We start from the raw sequence: 13,506 nt of genomic DNA, 5'->3' as shown, positions 1-13,506 counted from the left end.
TGTAGTCGACTGCGCCAATCTGTTATGTCTTTATTGACATCTAGCACAACTGTCCTGGACCAATGTCCGAAACCGAATGCCTCGAATGTCAGTCCGCTCCGCGTGAGCACGACCAAGAGCAAGTAAGAAATGCATGTTCATCATCGATGCCCATAAGAGCGCTTCATTATTCCTGTAGACACAAGCTCTCCGAGTGGTCATCTGGTATATATATAGAATATACAATGCAGGAAAAAAGCCATTAAAGAAATTCTTTAAGAATTTTCTTTAATTGCTTTTTTTCCTGCATTATAATTCACTGGCTTGCACTGTGGCATTGAGGACTGCTCAGTCACCCTCCCAGGTGTATATCACTCGCTGAGTGACCCCTGGTTTGCCAATTCCGAACGATGCGCACCTACCCAGAGCTGACGAGTCGCAAACACGGCGAAACACGTGTCCTCTGGTGCTGTCGCATCGTTCCTTGAGTATCTGTTTCACTGCGTGCAGCCATAGAAGCCATCGTAATATGTAATTTTGAATGACAAACACGTCTAGTGTCATCTACTTGTTTATTTAATGGCTTTTTTCGCTCATTATAATTCACTGGCTTGCACTGTGGCATTGAGGAGTGCTCAGTCACCCTCCCAGGTGTATATCGCTCGCTGAGTTACCCCTTCTGTTAGGGATTGTTTCCACCATCTTATACGTGCGTAGCTTATGGACTTCTTGCCATTGCAGGGGTCCACCGAAACGCGCCAGACGCCGCAGAAGTTGAGAATGTTCGTTTCACGAACGCCGTGAGGGAGCGTGCACGTCTCGAGCCCCATGTCCGAGCTCCGCAGATACATTCCAATCAAATTGTCAGCATGACGACTGGAGACGTGAGTAACATTTCAGATGCCAATGGAAATGTCACGCGTTTTGTCTGGTTTCCGGAAGAATAGTCTTATGCCTTTGTTCGTGAAAGTGATTCAGACCTTATCCTTCCAGGAATATTAACGGCATGCTCAGGATGGCGCATCCTAATATCTACACGTTCGTCCACCTCATAAAGAACGACGAAGCAACAAGCCGGGTGACCCTGCTACAGCTTTCCAGTAGTGACAGAGCACGAAAAGGAATGAAGAAATGGGAAAACAAGGATGAAGAGATAAGAAATAAGAGCAGCGGGGAGATGAACCTTGTCGAATTCCACAAAAAAATAAAATTTGTGGCATATAGTCATATGAAATTGATCCGGGTTATGCAATAGTCACGTGTTTTGTAATAATAAACCACGAAAAAATGTTCATGTGTTACTAGATCATCCCTGTGTTTTGTAATAATAAACGATGGAAAAGTGTCCTCCTTTCTTATCATTAATGGGTCACTCTACCGAGGCGGAAGAAAAGCGACTGGTGAATTGGGAACGGGGGAAATGAGCCCGTTGTTTCGTGGCGGGGGAATCGGTATGGGGGACTTGAAATCGGGGGGATCGTGCTGCAGCCCAAATCATAATTGAGGACGGTAAAATTGTAACGGATACAAACCCACGGATTCCTAACAGTACCTCTCTTTCCACTATTCGTTTCCGTCTTAAGGCTCGTTGATTTATTCATCTGTGTTCATATATATATATATATTCGTGGCCGTCTGATTCTTCCAATTAGCAGGGGAAAAAATTAGCAGGAGCTCTTTGGCTACACGTATAGCATATGTTTGTAAGTCAAACGTCGCCATGCCAGTACTAGACAGCTGTTTCGGCCTTCTTGGGCCTCATCAGCAGTACGCAGGCAGGCAACGTTTGAGCGGATGGCGTCAGAAGGTCACGTGGCACGTGATGCCTCCCTTCAGGGTGTCATAAGACACCTCTGAAAGCCCAGTGCAAAGCCAGTCAAGTGTATAAGGGGGAAAAAATTAGCAAGAGCTCTTTGGCTGCACGTATAGCATATGTTTGTAAGTCAAACGTCGCCATGCCAGTACTAGACAGCTGTTTCGGCCTTCTTGGGCCTCATCAGCAGTACGCAGGCAGGCAACGTTTGAGCGGATGGCGTCAGAAGGTCACGTGGCACGTGATGCCTCCCTTCAGGGTGTCATAAGACACCTCTGAAAGCCCAGTGCAAAGCCAGTCAAGTGTATAAGGGGGAAAAAATTAGCAAGAGCTCTTTGGCTGCACGTATAGCATATGTTTCTAAGTCAAACGTCGCCATGCCAGTACTGGACAGCTGTTTCGGCCTTCTTGGGCCTGATCAGCAGTACGCAGGCAGGCAACGTTTGAGCGGATGGCGTCAGAAGGTCACGTGGCACGTGATGCCTCCCGTCAGGGTGTCATAAGACACCTCTGAAAGCCCAGTGCAAAGCCAGTCAAGTGTATAAGGGGGAAAAAATTAGCAGGAGCTCTTTGGCTGCACGTATAGCATATGTTTGTAAGTCAAACGTCGCCATGCCGGTACTGGACAGCTGTTTCGGCCTTCTTGGGCCTCATCAGCAGTACGCAGGCAGGCAACGTTTCAGCGGATGGCGTCAGAAGGTCACGTGGCACGTGATGCCTCCCGTCAGGGTGTCATAAGACACCTCTGAAAGCCCAGTGCAAAGCCAGTCAAGTGTATAAGGGGGAAAAATTAGCAGGAGCTCTTTGGCTGCACGTATAGCATATGTTTGTAAGTCAAACGTCGCCATGCCAGTACTGGACAGCTGTTTCAGCCTTCTTGGGCCTCATCAGCAGTACGCAGGCAGGCAACGTTTGAGCGGATGGCGTCAGAAGGTCACATGGCACGTGATGCCTCCCGTCAGCGTGTCATAAGACACCTCTGAAAGCCCAGTGCAAAGCCAGTCAAGTGTATAAGGGGGAAAAATTAGCAGGAGCTCTTTGGCTGCACGTATAGCATATGTTTGTAAGTCAAACGTCGCCATGCCAGTACTGGACAGCTCTTTCGGCCTTCTTGGGTCTCATCAGCAGTACGCAGGCAGGCAACGTTTGAGCGGATGGCGTCAGAAGGTCACGTGGCACGTGATGCCTCCCGTCAGGGTGTCATAAGACACCTCTGAAAGCCCAGTGCAAAGCCAGTCAAGTGTATAAGGGGGCAAAAATTAGCAGGAGCTCTTTGGCTGCACGTATAGCATATGTTTGTAAGTCAAACGTCGTCATGCCAGTACTGGACAGCTGTTTCGGCCTTCTTGGGCCTCATCAGCAGTACGCAGGCAGGCAACGTTTGAGCGGATGGCGTCAGAAGGTCACGTGGCACGTGATGCCTCCCGTTAGGGTGTCATAAGACACCTCTGAAAGCCCAGTGCAAAGCCAGTCAAGTGTATAAGGGGGAAAATTTGCAGGAGCTCTTTGGCTGCACGTATAGCATATGTTTATAAGTCGAACGTCACCATGCCAGTACTGGACAGCTGTTTCGGCCTTCTTGGGCCTCATCAGCAGTACGCAGGCAGGCAACGTTTGAGCGGATGGCGTCAGAAGGTCACGTGGCACGTGATGCCTCCCGTCAGGGTGTCATAAGACACCTCTGAAAGCCCAGTGCAAAGCCAGTCAAGTGTATAAGGGGGAAAAAATTTGCAGGAGCTCTTTGGTTGCACGTATAGCATATGTTTGTAAGTCAAACGTCGCCATGCCAGTACTGGACAGCTGTTTCGGCCTTCTTGGACCTCATCAGCAGTACGCAGGCAGGCAACGTTTGAGCGGATGGCGTCAGAAGGTCACGTGGCACGTGATGCCTCCCGTCAGGGTGTCATAAGACACCTCTGAAAGCCCAGTGCAAAGCCAGTCAAGTGTATCAGGGGGGAAAAGTAGCAGGAGCTCTTTGGCTGCACGTATAGCATATGTTTGTAAGTCAAAAGTCGCCATGCCAGTACTGGACAGCTGTTTCGGCCTTCTTGGGCCTCATCAGCAGTACGCAGGCAGGCAACGTTTGAGCGGATGGCGTGAGAAGGTCACGTGGCACGTGATGCCTCCCGTCAGGGTGTCATAAGACACCTCTGAAAGCCCAGTGCAAAGCAAGTCAAGTGTATAAGGGGGGAAATTAGCAGGAGCTCTTTGGCTGCACGTATAGCATATGTTTGTAAGTCAAACGTCGCCATGCCAGTACTGGACAGCTGTTTCGGCCTTCTTGGGCCTCATCAGCAATACGCAGGCAGGCAACGTTTGAGCGGATGGCGTGAGAAGGTCACGTGGCACGTGATGCCTGCCGTCAGGGTGTCATAAGACACCTCTGAAAGCCCAGTGCAAAGCCAGTCAAGTGTATAAGGGGGGAAAATTAGCAGGAGCTCTTTGGCTGCACGTATAGCATATGTTTGTAAGTCAAACGTCGCCATGCCAGTACTGGACAGCTGTTTCGGCCTTCTTGGGCCTCATCAGCAGTACGCAGGCAGGCAACGTTTGAGCGGATGGCGTCAGAAGGTCACGTGGCACGTGATGCCTCCCGTCAGGGTGTCATAAGACACCTCTGAAAGCCCAGTGCAAAGCCAGCCAAGTGTATGGGGGGCAAAAAATTAGCAGGAGCTCTTTGGCTGCACGTATAGCATATGTTTGTAAGTCAAACGTCGCCCTGCCAGTACTGGACAGCTGTTTCGGCCTTCTTGGGCCTCATCAGCAGTACGCAGGCAGGCAACGTTTGAGCGGATGGCGTCAGAAGCTCACGTGGCACGTGATGCCTCCCGTCAGGGTGTCATAAGACACCTCTGAAAGCCCAGTGCAAAGCCAGTCAAGTGTATATGGGGGAAAAAATTAGCAGGAGCTCTTTGGCTGCACGTATAGCATATGTTTGTAAGTCAAACGTCGCCATGCCAGTACTGGACAGCTGTTTCGGCCTTCTTGGGCCTCATCAGCAGTACGCAGGCAGGCAACGTTTGAGCGGATGGCGTCAGAAGGTCACGTGGCACGTGATGCCTCCCGTCAGGGTGTCATAAGACACCTCTGAAAGCCCAGTGCAAAGCCAGTCAAGTGTATAAGGGGGAAAAATTAGCAGGAGCTCTTTGGCTGCACGTATAGCATATGTTTGTAAGTCAAACGTCGCCATGCCAGTACTGGACAGCTGTTTCGGCCTTCTTGGGCCTCATCAGCAGTACGCAGGCAGGCAACGTTTGAGAGAATGGCGTGAGAAGGTCACGTGATGCCTCCCGTCAGGGTGTCATAAGACACCTCTGAAAGCCCAGTGCAAAGCCAGTCCAGTGTATAAGGGGGAAAAAATTAGCAGGAGCTCTTTCGCTGCACGTATAGCATATGTTTGTAAGTCAAACGTCGCCATGCCAGTACTGGACAGCTGTTTCGGCCTTCTTGGGCCTCATCAGCAGTACGCAGGCAGGCAACGTTTGAGCGAATGGCGTCAGAAGGTCACGTGGCACGTGATGCCTCCCGTCAGGGTGTCATAAGACACCTCTGAAAGCCCAGTGCAAAGCCAGTCAAGTGTATCAGGGGGAAAAATTAGCAGGAGCTCTTTGGCTGCACGTATAGCATATGTTTGTAAGTCAAACGTCGCCATGTCAGTACTGGACAGCTGTTTCGGCCTTCTTGGGCGTCATCAGCAATACGCAGGCAGGCAACGTTTGAGCGGATGGCGTCAGAAGGTCACGTGGCACGTGATGCCTCCCGTCAAGGTGTCATAAGACACCTCTGAAAGCCCAGTGCAAAGCCAGTCAAGTGTATAAGGGGGAAAAATTAGCAGGAGCTCTTTGGCTGCACGTATAGCATATGTTTGTAAGTCAAACGTCGTCATGCCAGTACTGGACAGCTGTTTCGGCCTTCTTGGTCCTCATCAGCAGTACGCAGGCAGGCAACGTTTGAGCGGATGGCGTCAGAAGGTCACGTGGCACGTGATGCCTCCCGTCAAGGTGTCATAAGACACCTCTGAAAGCCCAGTGCAAAGCCAGTCAAGTGTATAAGTGGGAAAAAATTAGCAGGAGCTCTTTGGCTGCACGTATAGCATATGTTTGTAAGTCAAACGTCGTCATGCCAGTACTGGACAGCTGTTTCGGCCTTCTTGGTCCTCATCAGCAGTACGCAGGCAGGCAACGTTTGAGCGGATGGCGTCAGAAGGTCACGTGGCACGTGATGCCTCCCGTCAGGGTGTCATAAGACACCTCTGAAAGCCCATTGCAAAGCCAGTCAAGTGTATAAGGGGGAAAAAATTTGCAGGAGGTCTTTGGCTGCACGTATAGCATATGTTTGTAAGTCGAACGTCACCATGCCAGTACTGGACAGCTGTTTCGGCCTTCTTGGGCCTCATCAGCAGTACGCAGGCAGGCAACGTTTGAGTGGATGGCGTCAGAAGGTCACGTGGCACGTGATGCCTCCCGTCAGGGTGTCATAAGACACCTCTGAAAGCCCAGTGCAAAGCCAGTCAAGTGTATAAGGGGGGAAAATTTGCAGGAGCTCTTTGGCTGCACGTATAGCATATGTTTGTAAGTCAAACCAGGGCCGGGACACTTCCGATCACCACATGGAGCCACTTTTGCGACACACTAGCGAACCCTTGCGGACAGAGGACTTCTTCTGAGCATGCGCATTTTATGGTTGGGGATCTCAATAGCGTTTGACAGTTTCTCCCACTGACGCTATTCTTCATACATATCCAATATGGCGCTGTTCCGTTGTACGTTGCTTTGCCTGCCGGTGTTACTTTGTTTTGTTTTTTTATTTGTGTTACATAACTGCTAGAAACAGCAAGATGAAGCAAGTGAAACAGCTTTGAAGTGAAGTGAAGACATTTATTGTGGTCCATGCAGAATCGACGTTGAATGAACAAATTGTGTGCGCATCTAGTGAATTGTCAGGCGAGTAAAACAGCTTCACAAGACTATTATAAGTACTTGTACTTCTTCAGGACATTATAATCGTACTTCTTACATCACCCACACTAAACATAATTATGTTTGTTTACTATTTTGCGTACACCGTATTCAGTTGTGCAGAAAAGTCATACTTGCGCTTCTAACAACAACACAGGAATACAGAATGTTCTGAAGGACTGCAACTGAGTGGTTCCAATGTGAGCGTAAATAAGTAACGAACCTCCGACACATTTACACTCTGCATATCACCAGCTTGCTGATCATAGCCACAGTTGCTTCGCGCCGCTAACACACAATCAAACAAACAAACATCACCAGCTCGGAACATCATTTGTTCTGGTAGAACTACACTATTGGAGCAAAATGTTTTTACTTGAAAGCCGATGGAACCTTCAATGCAATTATTGCAATAAAAATAAAGCACCAATTAAGAACAGCAGCAATTCAACGGGAATGTTTCCATTGTGGTTTCACTGTGCCAGCGCTGTTGCAAAGTTTACTGAGAGCAGAAAAAAGTTGTAACATCACAATTGCCAGTAGACTCTAAACTTACTCAAGTGCAATAGTAGTGTTTTCGTGAATACTTCTTCACAATCACACATTAAAATGTATGTAACATACTTCAACCATTCTAAAAACTTTGCATTCAAATGCTGAAGTCATCTGTGCGACACAACATCAAGAAAACCTGACAGCTTATGTACTGCTTGTACAAATCTGAAAATACAGCTTTAGCAACACTACATACATACATTTGTACAATTTAATAAGAAAACACACTTCCCAGCTGTTGTTTCATACACAAGCAGTGTGTCTACCAAATTGCAAAACTGGAAATTGCCAAAAAGGAGCCTAAGTAGGGAAAATTGCAGACGAGCCATGCAAATGCGTGGCAAACCGTGAATGATGACCAGTAATTGATCGGCTGCACTGCAGCAACGTTGCTGCGAGTAGCAGGATACTAATCCACAAACTCAAAGGCAGAAAAGCAAGGCAACCTCACGAAAAGTTAATAAATGACCTGTTTTACGAAGAATATGTATCAAAACGTAGCAGCGGTTCCCTTTGGTTTTGGTCAGGGAATTTGCTTGAAATAATCAATAACGTGGAAACTCAGGAGTTTGTAGGCTGCACTGAGGTAGACACCCTGACTAGAAATGCATAGAAGGAGTTCAATAGTAATACAACAAAAAATTAATGTATGTCTGTACAGTAGTACAACTACCACTAGCTTAAAGGGGCATTCCTGAACAGGTCACTCAGGGAGTTTTCTTAAATGAGTTGTTAGTTATTGGCAGTGTCTGATGTAGCTCCCCCCCCCCCCCCACCTCTAGCATCCATCGGTGCTTTGCGTCTAGATGGTAGCTTACGCATCTTGCGTGCTGCAGCGGAATGCTTTGATTTCTGACCTTTCAGTGAGCGGTTCATGAACCTCAGGTGCCATTTAAGCCTCTTAGATGTGAATATTCGAACAAATCTGGACTGACATTCTGTGGTGCAGAAAATGTCAGTATCTAACGTCACTTCTGTGCAGAGAAGTCTACAGACATTGCTGCGGTGCGCAGTGACACCAATGAGATCGACAAATGTTGCTTCCATCCTCTGAACCAGAGAAAAGCAGGCCTCAGAAGGTATGGTAATGTCACCAAATAGTTCACCAGGTAGGTTGTTGGCCGATAACATTGCCAGGAACTGATGTGGACCAGCTAGTATCTCTGTGTCCTCGGGTTTTAGGAACCTCTCACAAACACAGTTGTTCAACCTGTGAGCAAGAAAGTCCTTGGTGATGCAGCCAGCAATGTAATACACAACATTTTCTGCAACAATGTCGTTACTGTCACCATGGTTGTCATCTGCTCCATGCATGACATCTTGCACCCCACTATGGCCACCTACACATTCTTGTGCGTTCTCTCTAATGGAAGGGATTTCTTCGTGCTCGTGAAGTGTCGTGCTCACAGTTTCCCTCTCTCGACAGTCTCATTAGTCTCGAAACCCAGATATGCTTGAGTCCCGCAGTAAACTGGAACACATTGGGATTTTCGTTGCATCCATGTTGCTGGCGAATTATTCCGAATAGGTTCTCCAGAGGATCTTGCTGAACTCGCCTTGTGAGCAGATGTGGAAGGGAAAAATCCTTGTGCAAGTCTTCCCATAACAAAAGGACCCCTCTGATTGTTACTTGCCAACCTCTGATTGTGTGCGGTTGCCTTGAGGTTTCAAACCGCCAGTTTGCAATCCACTGCATACAATCCTCAAGGAAATGACGGTGTTCTGAGTTTTCTGAAAGGGCATAGCGTAGTTTTTGGTCTTTTTTGGTGACAGATGAACTGTTGAGACTGTCAAAGAGCCGGTCAACTTTCTCCAGGAAGTCAGCTGTGGACTTTGCTGTCGACGGAATATCATTGACAGACATGAGGACGAGAATGCCCAATTAAACGGTTGCACTAATCACTTCAGCTGCCCACTTCACCTTCATGTCACCGAAGGGAAATTTGTATACATGTCTGTCTGTGATTTTTGGTGCCAGACGAGGACGTAGCTCATGTGTACTGTTATGGAGTGCAACAATGTATGACCAGTCAATTGTCTTCCCCTCTATCTGCAGCTGGTGACTTCGAAGATTATTTCTCGTGCACTTCAGCAGATGCGGAGTGTCGAATAGAAAATATATGTTTTGTCCATTCAGTGAGAAATACGGTCGCTCTGGCGTGATGTTCATTCTAGCTGATACAGACACGTTGCTGGCACCCTGATCGCAGATTACAGCTTTTACCCAGATATCTATTTCCTGCAGCTTTGTGATTAATTCAACCAGGAGATTCTGAATAGTCTCTGCTCCTGTTGCATTCTCTGATACTGCATAAGCCACTGGCTGTATCCAGGGTTTTGTTATCCCTGACAGAACAATTAACAGTGCAGTATTGGCAATGCGAGGGGTCCTTTCAGTCCCGTTGTCTGCAAAGCCAAGCACAATGTCCCTCTTGGTGTCGTACTGAAGTATGTGGGAGATCGACATCTCATCAAATAATAAGCAGCATGCTCTGTCACATTGAGCCCAGTACTCTGTCGCTCTTGCAACTGTCTGCATTACACCAGGTATAATGCCAGGCCTCATAGGTATATTTGACAGCCATCTCCTGACGGACCTGACGGAGGGCATTTGAATGATGCATGAGATAAATCGGTAAGCTTTTGGACCATGAAAGTACAACTTAAGGGCAAGCTTTTTCATTTCCTCTGTCCATCTTCGTCCCTGTCTTTTCTTTGGCAGCAAGTCTACTTGTGCAGATAATATCTGATGAAGGTCAGGTGAAATAAATCGCTTAAGAACTCGCAGTGCATGTTGTTGGCTGACAGTTTTGAGACTCTCTTGAGATTTAAGCTTATTCAGTGCCTTGCGGTACCTGGTCACCTTCTCCTGCAGCCGTGCAATACGTCGTTGGGCTCTAGGTGAAAAAGCCTGCCGGGCTGGTTGCATGCGTTTCAGTTCATGTGACCCTGAAAATAATACATACTTTCATAAGGACTTCAGTTCGGAATACAATAGGTAAGGCGACTGAGGTTTGCTGTTTGGTTGGGTGGTGTGCATAAATGAACAACATGTCTGACATGCGAATAAATGTGCTGACAGCTTGTGCCAAGCAATGAGAAAGCTTGAGTGCATTCAGTGCTTGCAGTGGTCTGGACTGCTTTACATCAACAGGTGAACATCAATGAAAGCAGAAAAAGCTCCAGCAAGTTGTTTAATAATTTTTATCGAAAAAGGCCACTCATCCTTTTTTTTAGGGAGGGTACATGTAGTAATAACGTATCACGTGAGAAACAAAGCATGTACCTGTAACTGTTTCAGATGTGCTTTGCACCGGAATGGGAGGCATGGGACTGACTTCCACACCTAATTGGAGGGAACAACAGAAAATGGTGGGCAAAATAGGTTACAAGGAGGGGAGTGTGATTCTATTTGACACTAACAGAAAATAAACTCAGACAAAGCTTCGATTAAAGCATCATCTTCAACAAAACAGAACAACTTCGAAATAGTATGTATATTTGTGAAGAATATATTTGTGAATGTGGAATATGTTCAAAATGAAGTATGTTTCCTTACTTGTGCTTTCGGTCACTTCTTGCTGGAAAGGTGATGTCGGCTCACCGTTGGCATCTGTGAATGACACTAACGTGAGCATACTGGATTTCATACTATACTGTACAAGGGTAACATCGCTATTTCTTTAATTGTGAGGAGCTATATACTCTACACTTACCAGTAATATCCTCTGAGTGACGTGGCAGTTCGTACTCCATGTGAATACCTGGAAGCGAGGAAGCAAAAGTTGTGAGGCTTGTCCTTAGGGGTGCACATGCTCCAGAAAGCAAATTTTTATACGTACAATTGCCTTGATCTGACAACTGAGAACAAGGTGCTGTGAGCCCATATGAGTCCTCTTGGTTAGGGTTGACTGCAGTAGTGTGCCCCACTTCAGTTGATAATGAATGGCCTAAATGAATATGCATTCTTCTTGTTATACCTGATTTGAGAAAAAAAGAGAACCTATCACATGCTAGTCGTTGGTAGCAAGCAGAGCCTTAGTCTTGGTTTTCTTTCTTTCTCTCTAGCTTTTTCTTTTTTAATGTTTTTGAGTTTTTCTTTTCATTTTTTTTCCATAGCAAGCTGGCATGAGCTTGGCTGACATTTCCTCTTTACTCCTTTCTTTCTATTAAACATATACCCCACTCCAGCTTGGACTAAAAATCAGCTTTTAAACTTTGCATTTAATTTCAGTGATATGTATGTTTAAAAATCACACTGTGTAGATGTTGTACCACTTGCCTGTATAATAGAGTTGGTAAACTGACCTTTAGGGTGTGATATGATACTCCATTTTACAACAATAATGTCAATTTAACACGTTATTGTGCTTTAGGCAAAACTAATAGCCTCTGGAAAAGTTTGCTGCAAAGCAGCTGAAATGGAGATGTCTTCTACCTACCAGCTTCAAAATGTGTGTCTTCTTGAGGGTGCCTTGCGTTGTGGTCATCAAGAGACACTCCTGATCCACGATCACTCTGTGATACTGCGACATTGATAGCACAATCATTACAGAATGCAACAAAGACTAGGCAAATAATCCAATGCTTTAGCTTAGCACTTCTTACTATTACCGATCTACTTTAATGACAACACATCATAATCACTCAAGGGGAATAGGATACACAACGTTCTGCTTGCAAGGAACAAAGGGCTTTCTGTGCCTCACGCCGCAAGATTCAAATTTAGAGCTGAATGGGGTCAAACGACTTAAATTAAAAGCATTGGAAAAAACAACTTCGATATTACAGTATTTAGCGACAGCAAGAATGTTGTGAGCTACTGCATGGAAATAGGGAATAACAACAACATTACGAGAGTTTTCATCATTCCATGGTCTACACTGCGAATTTTCAAGCAATTTCATGGCCCTCTTCGCAATCAATTGGCTGTCATACCCGGCCTGCGTGAGTCTTTCTCATTGCTTCCGCAAACTACTCCAAGTAAAATGAAAACAGCTTTTGCTACTGCACCAACAAACTGTAAAGTAGAAAGGTGTAGTAGCACCCAAGTTAAAGTTTTGTGTAGAGCAACCCTCTCATGGGAGGCTGAGGTTCCTGGACCTCACATTTCATTGTAACCCGGGTTTTTGTTGATCATATGGAAAAGAAAACTGCAAGCCGGTCCTGCCCTACTCAGGCGCACATTCTAAACTTGTTATGTTCGGTGTTTGTACATCCCTCTTGAATGCTGCAACGAAAAAAAGCTGTTTTCATTTCGTAACATTTGATATAACTATTGGGCCGGGCTGCTGCGGGAATTTCACATTATTGGGTGGAAGCGACCTCCGTTGATTGCGGCCAGCTCCATGGAAAAAATTCGTTCATTCGAAATTGGCACCTTCCTGTTTAGAGATACCATGCAATATCTAAATTCGTCGCTGGGGGAGCTCATGGAAACTCAAATCCATGGGGGGTGCAGAGGCATTCCAATGTTTGAAGCAGGCATTTGGAAACGACTACGAAATTTTACTTCGTAAAGGTGTATTCCAGTACAGCCATGTCAGTTCTTTCGCGGTGTGCGATGAATTGGCCTTGCCAGAAAAATCCTTCTTTCGAAACGATCTCACGGGGGATGATATAAGTGAGGAGGATTACCAGTATGCGTTACTCGTATTTGAACATTTTGGATGCTCAAATTTGAGAGCTTATAAAATTCACTGTAGTTGAAAACGGATGCCCTATTACATGCGGACGTGATGCAGCACTTCCGACGTCTGTGCTACAGCGCACGCGGATTGGAATTGCTTCATTGTGTTTCTCTGAGATCCTATTCGTGGCAGTGCGCTCTAAATTACACGCAGGAAAAATTGGAGTTAATCATCGACGAGGACATGTACAGAACCATCGAATCAGGCGTTAGAGGCGGGCTCTGTCAGGCGAGCAGGCGTCATTTGCAGGCTAACAACCCTCTGTGTAGTGGCTATGATCCCGATAAAGAGGAGGTGTACCCCCCCATATCATACATATATTGCAACAATCTTTACTGATTGAGTATGATAAACCACCTCCCTGTTGGTGATTTCGAATGAGTCGAGGATTTTAGCTCCGTGGATTTTATGCGTCACCCCTTAGATTCGGATGTGGGGTATGTGTACATATGTGACTTGGAGCATCCAAAATCTATCCACGATCTAACGAGGTACTTCCCCATGGCTCCCG

The sequence above is a fragment of the Ornithodoros turicata genome, chromosome 9 (assembly GCF_037126465.1).
Source record: "Ornithodoros turicata isolate Travis chromosome 9, ASM3712646v1, whole genome shotgun sequence".
Taxonomy (NCBI): domain Eukaryota; kingdom Metazoa; phylum Arthropoda; class Arachnida; order Ixodida; family Argasidae; genus Ornithodoros; species Ornithodoros turicata.
This window is presented reverse-complemented; position numbering follows the sequence as displayed.